This window comes from Pan paniscus, chromosome 12 (assembly GCF_029289425.2).
Source record: "Pan paniscus chromosome 12, NHGRI_mPanPan1-v2.0_pri, whole genome shotgun sequence".
Taxonomy (NCBI): Eukaryota; Metazoa; Chordata; class Mammalia; order Primates; family Hominidae; genus Pan; species Pan paniscus.
This window is the reverse complement of record NC_073261.2, coordinates 46,927,318-46,948,341: the sequence shown is the minus strand read 5'-3', so window position 1 is coordinate 46,948,341 and position 21,024 is coordinate 46,927,318. Positions and strand designations below refer to the sequence as shown.

Sequence of the window (21,024 nt, the reverse complement as noted above, 5' to 3'; positions counted from 1 at the left end):
TCATCCAAACTGATACGATACAAACAGTCACGGTCCTGGATGCTTAATCTATTATTTTTGAGCTAGTTCAGTAGGTCTGTTATTTTGAGCTAGTTCAGTAGAATTTACTAGAATTCTTGCTCTTTCCTTCTGTTTCTAACAAATTTTACTCACATACAGTTGCTTTCAGGATATACTGAAAGCAAAAGTCTTGCCCTGATTTCTGAATAAATGTAAAAAAAAAAAAAGGGCAATAGTGTACATTGGTAACACCAAAAGCAGAACTCAAGTGTTTAAGAACAGTCACCAAGTACATGGTTGTCATAAACTTTGGGTCCATAGGCAGGATATGAATATGGGGATGGTAAAAGTATATTCTACCTTTCTTTGTGACAGCAGATCTACTGTTTTTCTTGTCCCCTCCCTCCCCAATCAAGTGAATATTAGTATTTTTATTTGCCGATTCACCAAGCCAACTCTAGCAGCCTTGTACTTGGAGGAAATTCTTCCATTCCTGTTATTCTTTGCTTTTGGATTTGTTATTGTAAGCTTTTTAAAATATATATACAAATTTCATGCATGGACACTTCATTGAAAACTGAGAAATACTATAACAAGAGCTGCCAGGTAGGCACTATTTGAAACCTATGTCAAACTATTTGAAACAACACAACATGCAGGGCAACTCGGTTTGACTTAAAAGCACAGCTTCTAAAGTCCAAAAATTCCTCCACATTCAGGCCCCACAATGGGCATGAGAGAAAAGGCTGAGCAGCTGTGGAACACCTCACTCTGGGAAGATTTAATCTAGTGTTTGGAATCTGATAATCTAGTGGAAATATAGTCCTTGGGCTCAGTGGAAATGTCAAGCATAGAGATGGTACTTTTAGTATTGTGGCAGATAGAATTCTAATATAACCTCATAATTCCTGCCCCCTAGTATCCCCTACCCTTGAATGTGGATATGATTTGTAACTTGATTCTATTTCTTTCCCTGTCTCAGAACTTTATTTTTTTAAAGAACTCTATTGAGATATCATTCATGAACCATGTAGTTTATACACTTAAGGTATACAGGTCAAAGGTTTTTAGTATATTTATGAATTATAATTTGCTTCTAACCAATAGAATATGGCAAAGATGAAGGAATTTTTCAGATTTAATTAAGATGCCTAATCACTTGACTTTAATCAAAAGGGAAATTATCCTATGTGGGCCTAACTTAATCAGTTGAGCCCTTTAAAAAAGAATCTAGAGGTGAAAGACTCAGCTGCAGAGACTCCCTCTTTCCTCCTGGCTCTGAAGTTCCATGCATGCTATAACCACAAGAAAATGAATTCTGTCAACAACCTGAGAGAATATGGAAGAGGGTGCCAAGGGTCAGGTGAGACTGCAGCCCTGGCTGACAATTTGTTTTTATTTTTATTTTTATTTTTGCAATGGATTCTTGCTCTGTCACCTAGGCTGGAGTGGAGTGGCGTGATCTAGGCTCACTGCAATCTCCACCTCCTGGGTTCAAGCGATTCTCCTGTCTCAGCCTCCCAAGTAGCAGGGATTACAGGTGTGCACCACCACACCCAGCTAATTTTTGTATTTGTATTAGAGACATGGTTTCATCATGTTGACCAGGTGGATCTTGAACTCCTGACCTCAAGTGATCTGCCCACCTCAGCCTCCCAAAGTGCTGGCATTACAGGTCCTAGCCACTGTGACAGGCTTGTTATTGTTTTTTTCCCCATTTTTCATTGACACAGAGTAATTGTATATATTTATGGGATACACAGCGATGTTATTATATGTGTATACCATGTATTCTGATCAAATCAGGGTAATTAGTTATTCATCTTCTTTTAACTTTGTGAGAGTACCCAGTTATGCTGTTCCCAGAATCCTGAATTATGGAAACTGTGTGATAATAAATGAGTGTTGTTTTATGCTGCTAAGTTGTGGTAATTTGTTACATAACAATAAAAAACTTACATAAGCATTGTGGATGGGTCATCTGTCTTTGGCAGCCAGGAGGCAAAAAGACATAGAGGATTACTCCTCAGAAGAATACTGAAAGAGGAGGCATACTCAACAGAGATGGTGTCATCTTTATAAAAGAAGATCAAGAACGATGTCACAGAATTGAAGGAGAAAAGAGACCCAAAGGAGAAGGGTGGTTAAGTTCAACATGCTGCAAAAATATCAAGAGGAATGCAAACTAGAACTGACAAAGGCATTACAAGAAAGGTCATTGATACTTTACAGAGTCCAAAGGCTTTAACAACCAATTCCTAGTCAAAAAGAATCATGGCATCTGAAGCTCTCAGCTTGAACAGCAGCAGCGGCCTGAAGTTCAGAGTAACAATCAAACTCACAAGACAGAAAAAGCTATACCCAGAGCCAACTTTATTTAGCTTTCAGAAAGGATACATGTAGGACCACAACTCAACATGCAGGGCAACTTGGTTTTACTTAAAAGCGCAGCTTCTGAAGTCCAAAAATTCCTCCACATTCAGGCCCCACAATGGGCATGAGAGAAAAGGCTGAGCAGCTATGGACCACCTCACTCTGGAAAGATTTAAATCCTGGGGTCTTTTCAGTTTTTCTACCTTACTAGTCATGTATCTCCTCAAGGGCATCCTACTGGTACATAGTCTTATGCAGCTGTCTTAGGGCAGCTGAATATCATCAATATCAGTTACTGATTACTCAACAAATCATGTTGACAAGGAGTTAAAGGTGCTTATCCATTGCATAGTCACCTTGGTTAGGGTCTCATTTATTTTAAATCTGCTATACTTTTATCAAATCTTTGAGTTAATGTTCCAAGAATGGTTTGACCAAGGAAACAATCTTGGGGCTATAGGAAACATCACATAGCAACCTATCAAGCAGAGGAAACACAGCCATAACTCAATGTCTGAGTGCTTTCTCTAGAGTCTGCACTCCACTCACTCACACTGCAGTAAATTTTTCCACTGTTGTTTATTCTATATCGATATCATGTTCCATATCTCTGATGTCTCCTTAACTCTATGATTTCAGCGAGGTAACCATTCTGAGCTGAGAAGCCCATCTTCATTTATAGGACCTTCTTTTGTACCATACCATCTCACACAGCCTGCACTTATAGTGCATTTACAGTAGTCAGTGTCTTTGCTTCAACCCTGGACTCATTTATTTATTCCGTCCCAATGTATAACCCTGACCTCCAGCTGCTTCAGGATGGTCAAGTTTGTAAAACTAGTAGGAACCATATTGCAAATGTTACCTAATGGGAAGAAATAATATTACAGTCTATTAGAGTTGCCAACTTTGCAAAACTGCTTACTGACCACTGGAGATTCTTAGACTTTACACTAAAAAGCTACTTGATTATTTTATGTCAATCCCATTTTACAACCAGGAATTGTAAGTAACATACAATGTAGGGGATAATTCTGGTAGGTGGTAAGGTGAGGCTGCTTTCAAACCAATGTGGGGGAGCAGATTTTTGACTAATCCCAAGAACTAAGATGAGAAATCACAGATCTTATTTTCTGTTTTTTTCTCTCCCCATATGCAACTTCACACACATGTACATAAACACTACATGCATTATCCCCGCACACCTACAACATACACACAATATCCTACTTATCTATCCTGTAAGTTACCTGTCATGCTCTTACCCTTTCCATAGAACCCTCTAGCAATGAAGAGGAAGAAGGAGGAGGAAGAGGGCAGAAAAGACCTTCCTCAACTTATGCCATTGTCAGATAGGAGGATTCTGGATCTAAGGATACACCAGATAGTCAATGAATTTTCCAGGTATACCACAGACTGAAAGACAGCTTTCCACTGAGAAAACACAGAAAAGGATAGTCTTACCCACATGAACAGAAAAGCCTGACAAAGGGTTGTATCCATCCCAATCCTGCTACCTTAAGGAAATGCTCCTAGCCTAACAAAAGTATGCCAAAACATGTATGTGTACAGTTTTCTGTGCAAAACATAGTGTTCAGGATGTTATTTGTTATGAATCTATTTTAATCCACTAGCACACTGCTGTATCTTTGTTCTTTCTGCTCTAACTCCTGACTTCAGGTATTGGACTTTGAGTTTTTGTCTGGACTTCCCAGACTGTCATCACAGTAATTGACTTCTCAGACTTGGAACTATTCAGTTCCATCCTGCAGTCAGTGGATGATTCCTACTCTCTAACCTGGCATCTCTGCCTGACTCTGAGAATCCGTCCCATCTTCTTCCATTAAGATAGTATATGGCTTGAGATTCTAAAACATCCACTTCTTACTCCATGCCCAAAGTTCAGCCTTAGAGCCTGGACCTTTGACATGTGGTGAACTTTGAGAAAGTGATTTTCACAGAGAACACAAAGAATAAATTTTTTATTATTATTATTATACTTTAAGTTTTAGGGTACATGTGCACAATGTGCAGGTTAGTTACATATGTATACATGTGCCATGCTGGTGTGCTGCACCCATTAACTCGTCATTTACATTAGGTATATCTCCTAAAGCTATCCCTCCCCCCTCCCCCCTCCCCCCACCCCACAACAGTCCCCAGAGTGTGATGTTCCCCTTCCTGTGTCCATGTGCTCTCATTGTTCAATTCCCACCTGTGAGTGAGAACATGCGGTGTTTGGTTTTTTGTCCTTGCGATAGTTTACTGAGAATGATGATTTCCAATTTCATCCATGTCCCTACAAAGGACATGAACTCATCACTTTTTATGCATAGTATTCCATGGTGTAAATGTGTCACATTTTCTTAATCCAGTCTATCATTGTTGGACATTTGGATTGGTTCCAAGTCTTTGCTCTTGTGAATAGTGCCGCAATAAACATATGTGTGCATGTGTCTTTATAGCAGCATGATTTATAGTCCTTTGGGTATATACCCAGTAATGGGATGGCTGGATCAAATGGTATTTCTAGTTCTGGATCCCTGAGGAATCGCCACACTGACTTCCACAAAGGTTGAACTAGTTTACAGTCCCACCAACAGTGTAAAAGTGTTCCTATTTCTCCACATCCTCTCCAGCACCTGTTGTTTCCTGACTTTTTAATGATTGCCATTCTAACTGGTGTGAGATGATATCTCATTGTGGTTTTGATTTGCATTTCTCTGATGGCCAGTGATGGTGAGCATTTTTTCATGTGTTTTTTGGCTGCATAAATGTCTTCTTTTGAGAAGTGTCTGTTTGTGTCTTTCGCCCACTTTTTGATGGGGTTGTTTGTTTTTGTCTTGTAAATTTGTTTGAGTTCTTTGTAGATTCTGGATATTAGCCCTTTGTCAGATGAGTAGGTTGTGAAAATTTTCTCCCATTTTGTAGATTGCCTGTTCACTCTGATGGTAGTTTCTTTTGCTGTGCAGAAGCTCTTTAGTTGAATTAGATCCCATTTGTCAATTTTGTCTTTTGTTGCCATTGCTTTTGGTGTTTTAGACATGAAGTCCTTGCCCATGCCTATGTCCTGAATGGTAATGCCTAGGCTTTTTTCTAGGGTTTTTATGGTTTTAGGTCTAACGTTTAAGTCTTTAATCCATCTTGAATTAATTTTTGTATAAGGTGTAAGGAAGGGATCCAGTTTCAGCTTTCTACATATGGCTAGCCAGTTTTCCCAGCACCATTTATTAAATAGGGAATCCTTTCCCCATTTCTTGTTTTTGTCAGGTTTGTCAAAGATCAGATAGTTGTAGATATGCTGCGTTATTTCTGAGGGCTCTGTTCTGTTCCATTGATCTATATCTCTGTTTTGGTACCAGTACCATGCTGTTTTGGTTACTGTAGCCTTGTAGTATAGCTTGAAGTCAGTTAGCATGATACCTCCAGCTTTGTTCTTTTGGCTTAGGATTGACTTGGTGATGCGGGCTCTTTTTTGGTTCCATATGAACTTTAAAGTAGTTTTTTCCAATTCTCTGAAGAAAGTCATTGGTAGCTTCATAGGGATGGCATTGAATGTATATATTACCTTAGGCAGTATGGCCATTTTCACAATATTGATTCTTCCTACCCATGAGCATGGAACGTTCTTCCATTTCTTTGTATCCTCTTTTATTTCTTTGAGCAGTGGTTTGTAGTTCTCCTTGAAGAGTTCCTTCACATCCCTTGTAAGTTGGATTCCTAGGTATTTTATTCTCTTTGAAGCAATTGTGAATGGGAGTTCACTCATGATTTGGCTCTCTGTTTGCCTGTTATTGGTGTATAAGAATGCTTGTGATTTTTGTACATTGATTTTGTATCCTGAGACTTTGCTGAAGTTGCTTATCAGCTTAAGGAGATTTTGGGCTGAGACAATGGGGTTTTCTAGATATACAATCATGTCATCTGCAAACAGGGAAAATTTGACTTCCTCTTTTCCTAATTGAATACCCTTTATTTCCTTCTCCTGCCTAATTGCCCTGGCCAGAACTTCCAACACTATGTTGAATAGGAGTGGTGAGAGAGGGCATCCCTGTCTTGTGCCAGTTTTCAAAGGGAATGCTTCCAGTTTTTGCCCATTCAGTATGATATTGGCTGTGGGTTTGTCATAGATAGCTCTTTTTATTTTGAGATACGTCCCATCAATACCTAATTTATTGAGAGTTTTTAGCATGAAGTGTTGTTGAATTTTGTCAAAGGCCTTTTCTGCATCTATTGAGATAATCGTGTAGTTTGTCTTTGTTTCTGTTTATATGCTGGATTACATTTATTGATTTGTGTATATTGAACCAGCCTTGCATCCCAGGGATGAAGCCCACTTGATCATGGTGGATAAGCTTTTTGATGAGCTGCTGGATTCAGTTTGCCAGTATTTTATTGAGGATTTTTGCATCAATGTTCATCAAGGATATTGGTCTAAAATTCTCTTTTGTGGTTGTGTCTCTGCCTGGCTTTGGTATCAGGATGATGCTGGCCTCATAAAATGAGTTAGGGAGGATTCCCTCTTTTTCTATTGATTGGAATAGTTTCAGAAGGAATGGTACCAGTTCCTCCTTGTACCTCTGGTAGAATTCGGCTGTGAATCCATCTGGTCCTGGACTCTTTTTGGTTAGTAAGCTATTGATTATTGCCACAATTTCAGATCCTGTTATTGGTCTATTCAGAGATTCAACTTCTTCCTGGTTTAGTCTTGGGAGAGTGTACGTGTCGAGGAATTTATCCATTTCTTCTAGATTTTCTAGTTTATTTGCTTAGAGGTGTTTGTAGTATTCTCTGATGGTAGTTTGTATTTCTGTGGGATCGGTGGTGATGTCACCTTTATCATTTTTTATTGCGTCTATTTGATTCTTCTCTCTTTTTTTCTTTATTAGTCTTGCTAGCGGTCTATCAATTTTATTGATCCTTTCAAAAAACCAGCTCCTGGATTCATTAATTTTTTGAAGGGTTTTTTGTGTCTCTATTTCCTTCAGTTCTGCTCTGATTTTAGTTATTTCTTGCCTTCTGCTAGCTTTTGAATGTGTTTTCTCTTGCTTTTCTAGTTCTTTTAATTGTGATGTAGGGTGTCAATTTTGGATCTTTCCTGCTTTCTCTTGTGGGCTTTTAGTGCTATAAATTTCCAAAGTCGAAATGAAGGAAAAAATGTTAAGGGCAGCCAGAGAGAAAGGTCGGGTTACCCACAAAGGGAAGCCCATCAGACTAACAACAGATCTCTCAGCAGAAACTCTACAAACCAGAAGAGAGTGGGGGCCAATATTCAACATTCTTAAAGAAAAGAATTTCCAACCCAGAATTTCATATCCAGCCAAACTAAGCTTCTTAAGTGAAGGAGAAATAAAATACTTTACAGGCAAGCAACTGCTGAGAGATTTTGTCACCACCAGACCTGCCCTAAAAGAGCTCCTGAAGGAAGCACTAAACATGGAAAGGAACAACCGGTACCAGCTGCTGCAAAATCATGCCAAAATGTAAAGACCATCAAGACTAGGAAGAAACTGCATCAACTAACGAGCAAAATAACCAGCTAACATAATAATGACAGAATCAAATTCACACATAACAATATTATCTTTAAATGTAAATGGAGTAAATGCTCCAATTAAAAGACACAGACTGGCAAATTGGATAAAGAGTCAAGACCCATCAGTGTGCTGTGTTCAGGAAACCCATCTCACATGCAAGACACACATAGGCTCAAAATAAAAAGATGCAGGAAGATCTACCAAGCAAATGGAAAACAAAAAAAGGCAGGGATTGCAATCCTAGTCTCTGATAAAACAGACTTTAAATCAACAAAGATCAAAAGAGACAAAGAAGGCCATTACATAATGGTAAAGGGGTCAATTCAACAAGAAGAGCTAACTATCCGAAATATATATGCACCCAATACAGGAGCACCCAGATTCATAAAGCAAGTCCTTAGAGACGAACAAAGAGACTTAGACTCCCACACAATAATAATGGGAGACTTTAACACCCCACTGTCAACATTAGACAGATCAACGAGACAGAAAGTTAACAAGGATACCCAGGAATTGAACTCAGCTCTGCACCAAGCGGACCTAATAGACATCTACAGAACTCTCCACCCCAAATCAACAGAATATACATTTTTTTCATCACCACACCACACCTATTCCAAAATTGACCACATACTTGGAAGTAAAGCTCTCCTCAGCAAATGTAAAAGACCAGAAATTATAACAAACTCTCTCTCAGACCACAGTGCAATCAAAATAGAACTCAGGATTAAGAAACTCACTCAAAACCGCTCAACTACATGGAAACTGAACAACCTGCTCCTGAATGACTACTGGGTACGTAACGAAATGAAGGCAGAAATAAAGATGTTCTTTGAAACCAAGGAGAACAAAGACACAGCATACCAGAATCTCTGGGACACATTCAAAGCAGTGTGTGGAGGGAAATTTATAGCACAAACAATAAATTGAGAAGGAGAAACTGGATGGTGAAGGGATTAGAAGGCACGGATATGAGCCACCTGTTCTATTAATGACAGAATGGCATGAAAAGGAAATGAGCATTAGTGGTGATAGTAGCAGCTTCCATTTAGGTGGTTACTTTAGGTCAACCACTCTTTTAGTAAATTTTATTTAATTCTTACAATAACACTTGGAATATAGTTTGTCAATTACATTTTACAAATGATGAAACTGGAGCTAAAACTCTTAATTTGTCTTAAGTCTTTCAGCTAACAAGTGTCAGGGTCAAGGTTTTGTTCCTCAATCCTTCCATCCCCCAACCTCTGGTAACCACAGATTTACTCTCTGTTTTGAGTGGTGTTTATTATCATTGTTGTCATTTGCTTTTTTGCAGGGGTGGCTGGGGAGGGGGTGGTTCTGGGAAAAAATGGAAAATCTGCTAGACAAATTTGAAAAGAGCTGCAACTCTTACTCTCTACTTTTATGAGTTTGGCTCGTTTAGAGTCTATATACAGTGAGATCATGCAGTATTTATCTTTTTGTGCCTGTCTTATTTAACTTAATGTTATGTCCTCTAGCTTCATTCATGTTGTTGCAAATGATAGAATTTTCTTCTTCTTCCTTTTTTGTGGCTGAATAGTATTCCACTCTGTATATATACTCCATTTTCTTCATTCAGTCACTCATTGACAGACACTTAGGTTGATTTTGAATATTAGTTACTTTGAATAGTGCTGCAATAATCATGGGAGTGTGAATACCTCTTTGACATATTCATTTCATTTCTTTGGATATATACCTAGAAGTGGAATTGCTGAGTCACATAGTAGTTCTATTTTTAATTTTTTGAGGAACTGTCATACTGTTTAACATAATGATTATAGTAATTTTCATTTCCACCAATAGTGTGCAAGGGTTCCCTTATCTCTACATCCTCACCAACACTTGTCATTTTTCATATTTTTGATAATAGCTGGTATTATAACAGGTATGAGGTGATATCTCATTGTTACTTTAATTTGCATATCCTGATGATTAATGATGTTGAGCAATTTTTCACAAAACTATTGGCCATTTGTATGTCTTTTTTGAGAAATCTCTATTGAAGTTCCTTGTCTATTTTAATCAGATTGTTTTCTTACTATTGAGCTGAATTCATATATATATATATATATATATAAGCTTTTTAGTTTGATGTAATTCTATTTATCTATTTTTGCAGAGTCAAGATTTGAACTCAGGCATGCGGTTTTTTTAGAGTTGATAACATTGACAACCAGCATAACTAAATTTTCATATATATAAAATTTAGGAAAACAGCCAATATGGTTAAGCAAGGTTTTGCCAAACATGGAAGTTATTTCTGAAAAGCTACGCCCTTTCTCATCCCTCCATTTTGTTTATAATAAAATTGAGGGCAACAACTAGGTTTCTCTCATCCCTGAGTTACAATCTAAGGCTAGTTTTACGACTAATAAATTCTACGTTCTAAGAATGGTAAGGGAATTAAGCATGAACCTCATAAGCTTATTAGACTTATAGACTATGAAAGTGGGCCTGAGGATCAAAAAATGAGGAGTAATGAGACAAAATAGAATTCCCTAAGTATATTGTTAAAAACACTAGCTCAATGAGTTATCAAATGCTCATACACACCCTCACAAATAATATATACTATATCCCCCATAAACATAATAATTCCTTGGTAATTTTATAAAATTCTATAGTATGGAAAACTGTTTTAAAACTTTTGTTGTCTAAAAATGTTCTCGGATTCTCTACAGATGCTCCCGTTGAGTAGGACCTTGAGTTGTGGCAGGCTTTGCAACGTTTTTGCCAATTAAATATTATGAAAATGATGTTATGCAGCATCTGGGCCAGAACCCACAAGGTCTTCTCCTCTCATCCTCTTGAACCGCTATAATACCAGATGCAAAAGCTAGGCTAGTCTCTCTGAGGGTGAGAGATCACACAGAAAGGGAGGCCCAGCTGTTAGACAGCATTAACCACCACACAGGGGAGTGAGGCCATCTTAGACCATCCAGCCCCAGCCAAGCCACCATACGAATGGCCATAGACAAGACCAGTGAGGAATTTCCCTCCTGGCCCGGCCCAAGTTGCTGATTCACAGAATTTTGAGCAAATACACAGTGTATTGTTTGACACCACCAAGTTTTGGGGCAGTTTGTTACATAGCAATAGATAACTGATATAACTTACTTTCAACCATCACTCCCTGTTGTGGTTTAGATGTGTGTCCTCTCCAAACCTCAGGTTGAAAAGTGATCCTCAATGTTGGAAATGGGGCCTAATGGAAGGTATTGGATCATGACAATAGGTCCCTCATGAATGGCTTCTTGCCATCCCTTTGGTTATGAGTGAGTTCTCTCTGTGAGTTCACATGAGATCTGGTTGTTTAAAAGAATGTGGCACCTCCACCACTCCGTCTTGCTCCTGATCTCGCCACATGACATGCCTGCTCCCCTTTGGCCTTCTGCCATGTTTGTAAGATTCCTGAGGCCCATACCAAGAGCAGATGCCAGTGCAGTGCTTCCTGTACAGCCTGAAGAATGATGAGCCAATTAAACCTCTTTTCTTTATAAATTACCCAACCTCTATTAGTTCTTTATAGTGATGCAAGAATAAACTAATACACTCCCAACACTGATTTGATCTTGAAACACCTATTTTATTAAGCACCTAATTCACAACTCCAGGAAGATATTTGGGGGAATGAGGAGACAGAAGTTTTCATCCTTATGTCACATAAACTTATTTAGTATCTTAAGGAATACTATGTGGGAAAATGGGCAATAGTGGGCTTCTTATTGAAGAAATCCTTCTTAGAAGACTGTCCTGGCGTCCTGTTATATTTGAACATATGCCTGGTATCTGGAAGCAAAACTGTGCTTAAAGTTTTTTTCATCCCAGTAGAGAATCAAATATGATCCTCACCATCAACAAATGCATAGGTCTATCTGTTCTTACCTTTTGTAGGTAAAATCTTCAGAAATTCAGTTGTGTATGAATTATCAGTCTTACAATTGGGGAAGTTATATTTGTTATTCCTTGGAAGTAAATATTGAGATATGACTTGCTTGCTTGTCTTTTGTAAATGTTTTCAAACCTCAATTCTATTTTATTTTATCAGCAAGAATTATAATAACTGTCTCATCGTTGAAATTAGATAAACACGGCAGGTAAATCACTAAAAGCTATAGGCAGCTATTAATAAGATACTTGAATCAGCAACTCTCCTAGATTATTTCAGCGTTCTTCCCAGGACTACTTCATATTTAATAAGACGCCTTCCTCAACATACTGACTTTTTCTGAGCTTCACACATTCCAAGTCATCTTCTTTTTCACATTAGGAGCAGGGAGGGATATATATCTCATGTCTCCTTGTCTTCTTCTTTCCTTTTCTTTTTTTTTTTTTGGCCAATAAAAAGCAATGTCTCCAAGTTGAGAACAACTACTTTTCTAAGCTGTAATTTTGTATCTTGTTGCAAATCCAAATTCTAAGCCTATTTCAAAGTCTTGCTCTAAAGCTTTAATCTTTTCCAAACATAAGGCTATTGCTTACAATGAATTTAACATGTTAACGTCTCTGCAGCATCACTGGCTGTAGACATCAGCACAGCATGCATCCATCTAAATAATTTAATTTAATAAAGCATTGGGCAAAACCCCACATTCCAAAATGTCAGTCCCACCCCATGTAATTTCAATCATTGTATACTCATTCATTTGTATTTAAAGCTTTGTCTTCTTTAAGCTTAATATAAAAATTCACTTACTTCCAGAAGGAATTAATCCTTGTCAATAAACACCTGGGTTAACAGTTAGGGACATATTTAACAGTTCCCCGAGAACACAGTTTTATAGGAATAAGACATGGAGAGAAGGAGGTTACAAGACAGAGAAAATTTCTACATCCATGCCTAGGGAAATTTTTTAGGCAGCTCAATTCCTCTTTATCCCACAGAAGTCACTTAAAAAGATGAGCCAATTTCTTCTAACACATAACTTCTTACAGGATCTTCCCCTCTTAACTCTAATATAATATCCTAAATTATCTCATGGCACATTAGCAAACATGCTCCAATCAGAAAACAGTTCTGAAATTTCTTATATGAGATTTTCATGATGCCACAGGTATGGAACTCTGCGGCCCAAACTACATCTTTCTGCACATATTCTCTATCACCAGAAAATGTATGCCATAAGTATACTCTAAGATCTTTAGGTTCAGCACTATAAAATCTTTTGAATGTATTGGACAGCACAAAATACCGAAAGGGAATTTAAGGGATATGAACTGGTAGTTTAAAAATATTTTCAACTACAATTTGGTGTTTAGGGAAGATTAGAGCAAAGCTTGGTACTAAATTTCCAAATAAGCTTAGGATTTGGATTTCATACTAGAGACAGAAGTTCTCATCTCAGCCCAGGAGACTGGGAATAAAAACATTACTAAGATTGGAAGCAAATCTTTTTGTAAGATTACAAATATGGGTGTAAAAAGGCAAATTCTTCTTTTAAAGATTGGAGCTTTATATTGTTGCTTAAGACAATTGAGACAATATAAGAAAGGATTGTAAAATGTTCTAAGAGAAGGGCTATGTGTTCACTCATGGACTGAATCAGCAAGTCTTTCTGCAGAGTTCATTGGGACACTTCATACTTCAAAGATTAATTGAGTTCTTGCTTCCCAGAATTCTCTACTCTTTCCTCTCCCTTTTCAAATGCTCTCTTTCAAAGCTCAACTGAAATTCTCTCTTCAGAATGAAGTCTTCTCTGAGCATTCCAGCCCATCCAGATAGGCCTCTCCCTTCAACTCAGACACTGTTTTGGCAGATTCTACTATAAATTATTTCATAAGTGTGGATATTTTCTTTAAGAATAAAGGTGCCTTGTGGTTAGGAACTGGATGTTGTATGTGTGTGTGTGTTGTATTTTACCCACCATATATATTTGTGCTATGAAGTTATAACCACCTAACAGGTTCTTCCTGCCTATTGCACAAACAAAATAAATTCACAAAGGCCATGGCATTGCAGTAAAGAAAGAGTTTCATTGATGGAGTTTGGCCATACCACGTGGGAAACGGAATTGTTATTCAAATCAGTATCAAAGGCTCTGAGGTTAGGGGTTTTTCAAAGGTAGCTTGAGGGGTAGGGGGATAGGGTATGGGGAGTGCTGATTGCTTGGATGAGAGATGAAATCATAGGGAGTTGAAGCTGTCCTCTTACACTGAGTCAATCCTGCATGGCTCCATGGGAGCGGTTGTGGATCACTGATAATCAGAGCAAAAAACCTGAGAAGATATCTCAAAAGGCCGATCTTGGGTTCTACAATGGTGATGTTATCTGCAGGAATCACTGGGGAAGTTGCTTATCTTGTGACCTATGGAAAAATGGCTGGCAATCTTTTATGTCTACACCTCAACAGAATTCCTCTACTCCTCCCAGCCTGGTGGTCTCTCATTAGCTTTACAAAGGTGGTTGGTTGAGTTTTGGGGAAGAGCTATTATCACTTAAACTATAAACTAAATGTCTCCCAAAGTAGCTTGACCTAAGCCCAGTAATAATTAAGGAAAGATAAAGGCAAGACAGGGATTGGTTAAATCAAATCCTTTCACGCTATAATTTTCTCACTGTTATAATTTTTGCAAAGGTGGTTTCAAAGTCTTTCCTGACCAAGGCTTCAGATGGTGTGAGTCTAAGCCCCATCACTGCCAAATAGCACCTGTTTGACCTTTGACTAGCTACTTAGACTCTCAGCATCAGTATCTTTATCCAGAGAATGGAGACAGAAGACTTTCTCTCTGCTGTCATCTGCATGTTGTGAAGATTAAAGAAGGCACTGTGAATGAAACTGCATCATCAGTTATAAATAGTTTCCATGATGTGAGATTCTGCTAGCACGTTTGGTACTCAAATTTACTGACTGAAGGAATAAGGGATAAATCTAAATGCCCCCTAGAGTTATACAGTATTATAAAGTATATAGTCACATTGAACAGGTTATGTTGAACAAGTAAGATTATTAATATACACAGGTTATCAATGAGATGATTTATTAGCACATAGGTCATTAATGGCACAATTAGCACAAATTTAGGCATACCATCCTAGGCAAGATAATTGGACGCTCTCCTTTGAATCTGCTGAAGCTCTCACTCCTTTTAGGAGCAGGAAGGTAAACTAAGATATACTGGTACTTATGCAGAAAAAGCATCATGCCATTATAGAAACACTCTATGTATTAATGTCTAGACCCAGACTCACTTCATATTTCTTGCTCCATTCCTACTTGTTTATGTTGCTTACTAGCTTTGTGACCTTAGGCAATTTATTTTATCCATCACAGACTCAGTTTCTTATTTCAAAGAATAATTTTCAAAAAATATGTTATGCAAATACAAAAATTATTTAACTCATAAATGAGACTATCAGTAAGATGGTAATACTAGTTCGAAGAGCACTGGAAAACTAGTTATATATAAAAATTAAGAATAATGAAGTTAATAATAGTGTATCAATATTGACTCATTGATTGTAAAAGAAATTACTACACTAATGCAAAGTGTTAGTTATTAGAGAAACTGGAGGGGATGCTGTTTATAGGAGGAGAAGATGAGAAGGTATAGGGAAACTCTGTATTTTCCACAAATTCTTTCCATAAAGCCAAAACTGCTCAAAATAGTGTATTTAAAAAATAAAAATAATATGGTTTAAATAAAATTTTGAGTTTAGATATAAAATTTATAAATGTTCTACAGAGCAATAAATCCATATCTTTGGGGTTTTCTAGTAAAAAGAAACCCTTTGCCTCTTTAACAGACAAAATGAACAAGTTAACATATAACTTCATAGTGTGAGGACTTTAATAATAAATAGCACAGTCAAAAACAGGTATATTCTCTTAGAAATAACCTTTAATGGCCTATTAAATAATGCCCCAGTATGACACTGGAAGGACATGACCCCACCCTTTGTCTTATTTTTCAATTTTGAATAAGTTTTTCTTAATTCTTTTGTTGTTGTTGTTGTGATGATGATGATGTTTCCTCTGGGCTTTCATATCTCCAGCATGTTGCAGCTTTCATCTTGAACTCTGACTTGACTTCTCATCTTTCTTCACACTCTTGGATGCTCCCCAGCCTAGTTATGAAATGGCCCTCACTTTGTTTTATCCTCTTGGCATTGGCCTCCCAAGAACCCTCCTCAGCTTCTGATTCCTCACTGGCCTAGTGCTCAGCCTAAGATATGACTCTGGGTCCCTGGAAACTGCTGAGTCAAAAAAGTGACAAGAGACAGCAAGAGCCTAGAATACAAAGAAGTATAAAGAGCAACATCTACTATATTTACTAATTGCCCTGCTTCTGTAGTCTGCAGCATCTCTCCTTGCACAGAAAACCATCATGAAGCAGGGGCTCAATGTATAAACCAAATTTGGCTAGACCTGAGATCGGTTGGTCAATCATCTTACAAAAATATAATTGTGCAAAATCCTGTCTTAGGAAGAATCGACAAGAAATGCAAGAATAACATTGTACATATAATAAAAGACAAAACAACCACACTAGAAATGGACTAAAGGCAGGCTAAACTGCCTGAATAAAAAGAGAAAATAACTGACTTCTGGGCTCTGTGGTACAGTTAACAAACCAGTAGAGGATAGAAGTTAAAAGTGTAGCTTTGAAATCCAAAATAAGTTTATGTCTTGATTTGATCAATTATTAGATATTAAACTGCTTAATTTCTGTGCCTTAGTTTTCTCGTAAGTAAAATGGAGACAATAGTAGTACCTATCTCAAAGAGTTGTTTAGAGGATTAACTGTGTTAATAAAGTAAAGCCCTTGGTCTTTAATAAATATTTAAACTATGTCAATGGCGTTATCTTTGGTCCTTTATAAGCCGTTTCTCCTCCCTGAGCCTTAGACTTCTCATCTATAGACCAAGTATAACAATATGGTCTTGACTGGAACCCAAGGAATGTGATACATTCCTCATAAGTTTCCAGTTTCAAGTGAAAATCTGGGGGCAGAAGTGGTGTCATTAAGTATCTAAACTGATAAGTAACTTCAAGTAGCATTTTATTTTACATAAAGATGAATGTCTTTTTGAGCTGATGCATGGAAATTTTACATTAATTTTAAAAAGGAAATGAGACACAATGGGATATTTAACAAGCAGTGCCCATTTAAGGCTATGCCATCCCTTCCTTATCCCCTCCACTTCCCTAAGGAGGGTAGGTTTCCTCTCTTTTACCCTTGGGAATCTTTGTGTATAAGAGTGTGAGCCACACTACTTTATTAAAAGCTACTAAGTACTTAGCAAATATAAAGTGTTCCTAGATGCAGTGTCATAAAACAAAGAATGAGATATGACTAAATATCACAGGTGAAGAATAAGTTCAAATTTTTCATTAAGTGATGAGAGCTGTGAAATGGTAGCAATTTTGGAGGCAGAGGGAGACAAAGGAACTTACGCGAGAGCTGAGATTTGAAGAAATATTGGGATAGGCTGTAAGAAAAAAAATTATCCAAAAAGGGCTAGTAAAAAATACCATTCATATCCTCCTGTGATAATTACTGGACCTCCAGGTGCAATAGAGCTAATGAACTGTTTGGACAAGTTAAACCATGAGTTTTTGGTTTTGTTTTATTTTCCTTCATATAGATGGCTAATACCTTGATGATCTGGTGAACTAACGACTGCTGATCTCAAACCATACACTGTAGGGTCAAGCACAGTATGATAGATAACTTGATTTGGTATCTGTTTATTTGTATTTAATTAGAAATTAGTATTGTCAAGCTCAGAAATGGGAATTTGACGGATATTTCTATATAGTAGCAACTTTCCACTTCTTTGAAGTGGAAAGGAATGTGATGCAATCAGAATCTAAGAGGCATTAGTCAGGCTGTAGGATGTTAGGAGAACACTAAATCGAGTAGCTATGAATGGACAATATATACGTAATTTTTTCTTACTCCGGGGCCATGGGCCAGTACTCTAGCAATCAGATTGGGTATAGGAAGTATAGAGCCCATAAGATTTTGGTCTTGGTAAGTTAAACAATGAAGCTTGAGACCAGCCTGGCCAACATGGTGAAATTCCATCTCTACTAAAAATACAAAAATTAGCCAGGCGTGGTGGCACACGCCTCTAATCCCAGTTACTTGGGAGGCTGAGGCAGGAGAATCGCTTGAACCTGGGAGGGGGAGGTTGCAGTGAGCTGAGATCGCGCCATTGCCCTCCAGCCTGGGCGTCGGGGTGAGACGCTGTCTCAAAAACAAACAAACAGTGAAGCTTATGCTTTCCTGTGCCATAGGTGTGCATGCATTCTATATTTCTACCCAGTGGTAGAATCTTTTTTTTTTCAACTTAAATTCTTATCTAGGAGTTACTATCCCTGCTAGAGCAGTGGTTCTAAACCAGGGGGAATTTTGCCTCCCAAAGACATATTTGGAAATATCTGAATATAACTGGCACAACTAGAAGAGGGTGAGCTACTCACACCTAGTGTGTAGAGCCCAGGCATGCTGCTAAACATCCTACAACACACAGGGCAGCACTCCACAAAAATCTTATCCAGCCCCAAATGTCGATAATGTTGAAACTGACAAATGTATGCTAGAGGGAGCAGTCTTCCATGGTTTTCTTCTCCCTAGCCTTAGCTAGCACAGAACCAACAAAACAAAGTAAGTAGCTTACAACTTAGAGTAAAGGCTCAAATAAAAACAAAAGGGGGTACCATTCCCAGAATTTTTAAATTGGAAATCAGTGCTTCTCAGAATGTATTAAAAAGAAACAAAGTTTCTGCAGACTCTGGTAATAAAGGCTGCAAATAGATGTTGAGCACATGTAAGGGATAATTATAATTGTCTAAAAAGAATAAAGTACTTGTTATGTAAAAGTGACATCCCATGACAAACAAGTGTGAAGTAAGAACTACAGGAAAGATAAATCCGCAGAATTTAACAATGTAGGAAGAAGACACAAGACCAGCCAGATCATCATTAATTTTTTATGAGGAGGGAACTGAGAGTACATACTGCAGTTTGTTGTATTTTATGCTTATGTTCTCATAGACTTCCAAAGTTAGTACTGTAGAAGATTAAAGATAGTTGCAAATTGTTTGACTCTCCTTCGTTGAAGAGGTGGGCTCCATATCACCTTCACTTGAAATTGGGAGGCCTTTGTGATTGCTTAACCAGTAGAATAGAGTTTCTGGGCCCAGGCCTAATGAGACTTACAGCTTTCACTTGCTATCTTTTGGAGGACTCTTTCTGAGACCCCAGGATGTCTCTGAAAAAAATCTAATTTACTCTGAAAATTCCATGCTATGAAAGTCACATGTAGGTACTCTGGTCAATAGCACCAGATGAGTCCAACCTTCCATCCATCCCCACCAAAGTTGCAGACCTGTAAGTAAAGCTGTCTTGGACATTCCAGACCATCCTATCTGCCCGCTGATACCACAGAGTGACCTCTGTAAACACCACATCAAAACAAATGGCCAGCTGAGTCCTGAATAAATTCCTGATTAGAAAAAGTGAGATATAATAAAATATTTGTTGTTTTAAGCCATTAAGTTTTGAGGTATTTATTATGTAGTAATACATACACAAAAAAATCCTGTTATTGTACTTATGAAATAGCATTTTAAAGAACTCCTCTCTAGGTATTGATATATATGTAGATATAAAAATTGAATGGTCTCTGCCTGACCATGACAGATTCTTATGCCGAAAAGAAAACAGCAGATAAACATCCCACTTTATAGATTGTTTATTTCAACTGAAGTGAGCTTTAAGATTGCAGAATTATAGTACAGCTTGTGGCAAAAGGGACGGCTTTCAACTTAGAGATAAGGCTGATAAAACAGAATTAAGTTCCCACCAGGTATGGAAACATTGCCAGCTTAAATCAACTTGGTTTAGAATTCGTTGCCTCTTATGCGGACTAATCGGGATTCTTGTTAATTGCAAAGATATCCTTTATTATTGTTCTTCAGAACTCTGTCTTTCCTACTTGGAAACTTTGCCAGATCCTGATTTATCTTTTACCTTGACAAAAAAAAACCCACAAAAAATCAAGACAAATTAAAAAACCTATCTTTTAATGCTCTCCACTGCTTGTGATTTGTCCAAAAAAGAATAAGTTGTTTCTCTAGCTTGTTAGAACTGATGGGGAAAGATTGTACTCCAGGAGGTCAAGAGAGAGAGGAAGCCAATGCTAGATCATGGGCGGTGAGGGACCGGTTCAGCCAGAGAGGGAGAATTGTGAGACCAACTGGGAATCATAGTTCTTTCCTGCTTAGGCTGTCGTTTGCCGTAACCCCATGCCTACGATATATTCTGGTTTTATCCACTAGAGATGTCCCAAATAAGTTTATTCAGAATTACATTCTCTCTGAGTTTTCTCCAGAAAAAACATTCTTATGTCCTGGAATTATTCTTCATATTCAAGTTTTCCCCTTGCAGAAAAATATTCTTTTTCAAGTATGAGGCCCATAATTGAACAGACCAGTACATAGCAGAGCAGGATTGTCAACTTCACATTCTTGATCATGATGCATCTTTCAGTGAAGTGAAAGATAGTTTGGACCTTTTATGTAATGGGCACACCATTAATGGTTAATAAACAATAACAAAAGCTACCTTATACCTCTATACTATTTGTTATATCTTACCTAGTCAGATATGCAGGAACCTAAAAGAATATCTGAATAAGTGAGTCATTTGTTCTGAGCAACATTTCTGGAGGCCAAGTATCAGATAGAAAGGGGTCATTAGATCAAACTCCAACCCTAGATACTCAGCTCTAGGGACGATATCTAACTACTACAAGCAGGAGGGTAGTTCTTTAAGCTTCCGATCCATGACAACGAGTGGGTCAAAAGATATAAAACGAATAATTTGAAAACAAATAGAATTAAGGTTCGTGGATGTCCTAATTAGGCATGTCTAGTGGTAAGCATATTTTTATTTATTTAATGTAGGTATAATTTTTTAGAAATGGAAATGGATGGATGAATTGGTCAGCTTTAGTGAAATGTGAACTGTACAAATGCAAGCAAGTCAGTATCCAGACAGAATGAGAACCTCTTGCCTTAACACAATGGGCAGCTGGTAGTAAAATAAAATCTTGTTTATCTTGCCAAGGTTTGGGCTGTTA

The 21,024-nt window shown here is 37.7% G+C and overlaps 1 non-coding gene across 1 annotated transcript; it reads right to left on the bottom strand.

Moving 5' to 3' along the window:
* Positions 1-9,242: 9,242 nt before the first annotated feature.
* On the bottom strand, positions 9,243-9,301 carry LOC112438968 (U7 small nuclear RNA). The gene has a single exon (XR_003027279.1). It is a non-coding gene; the product is annotated as a U7 small nuclear RNA (small nuclear RNA).
* Positions 9,302-21,024: the final 11,723 nt, after the last annotated feature.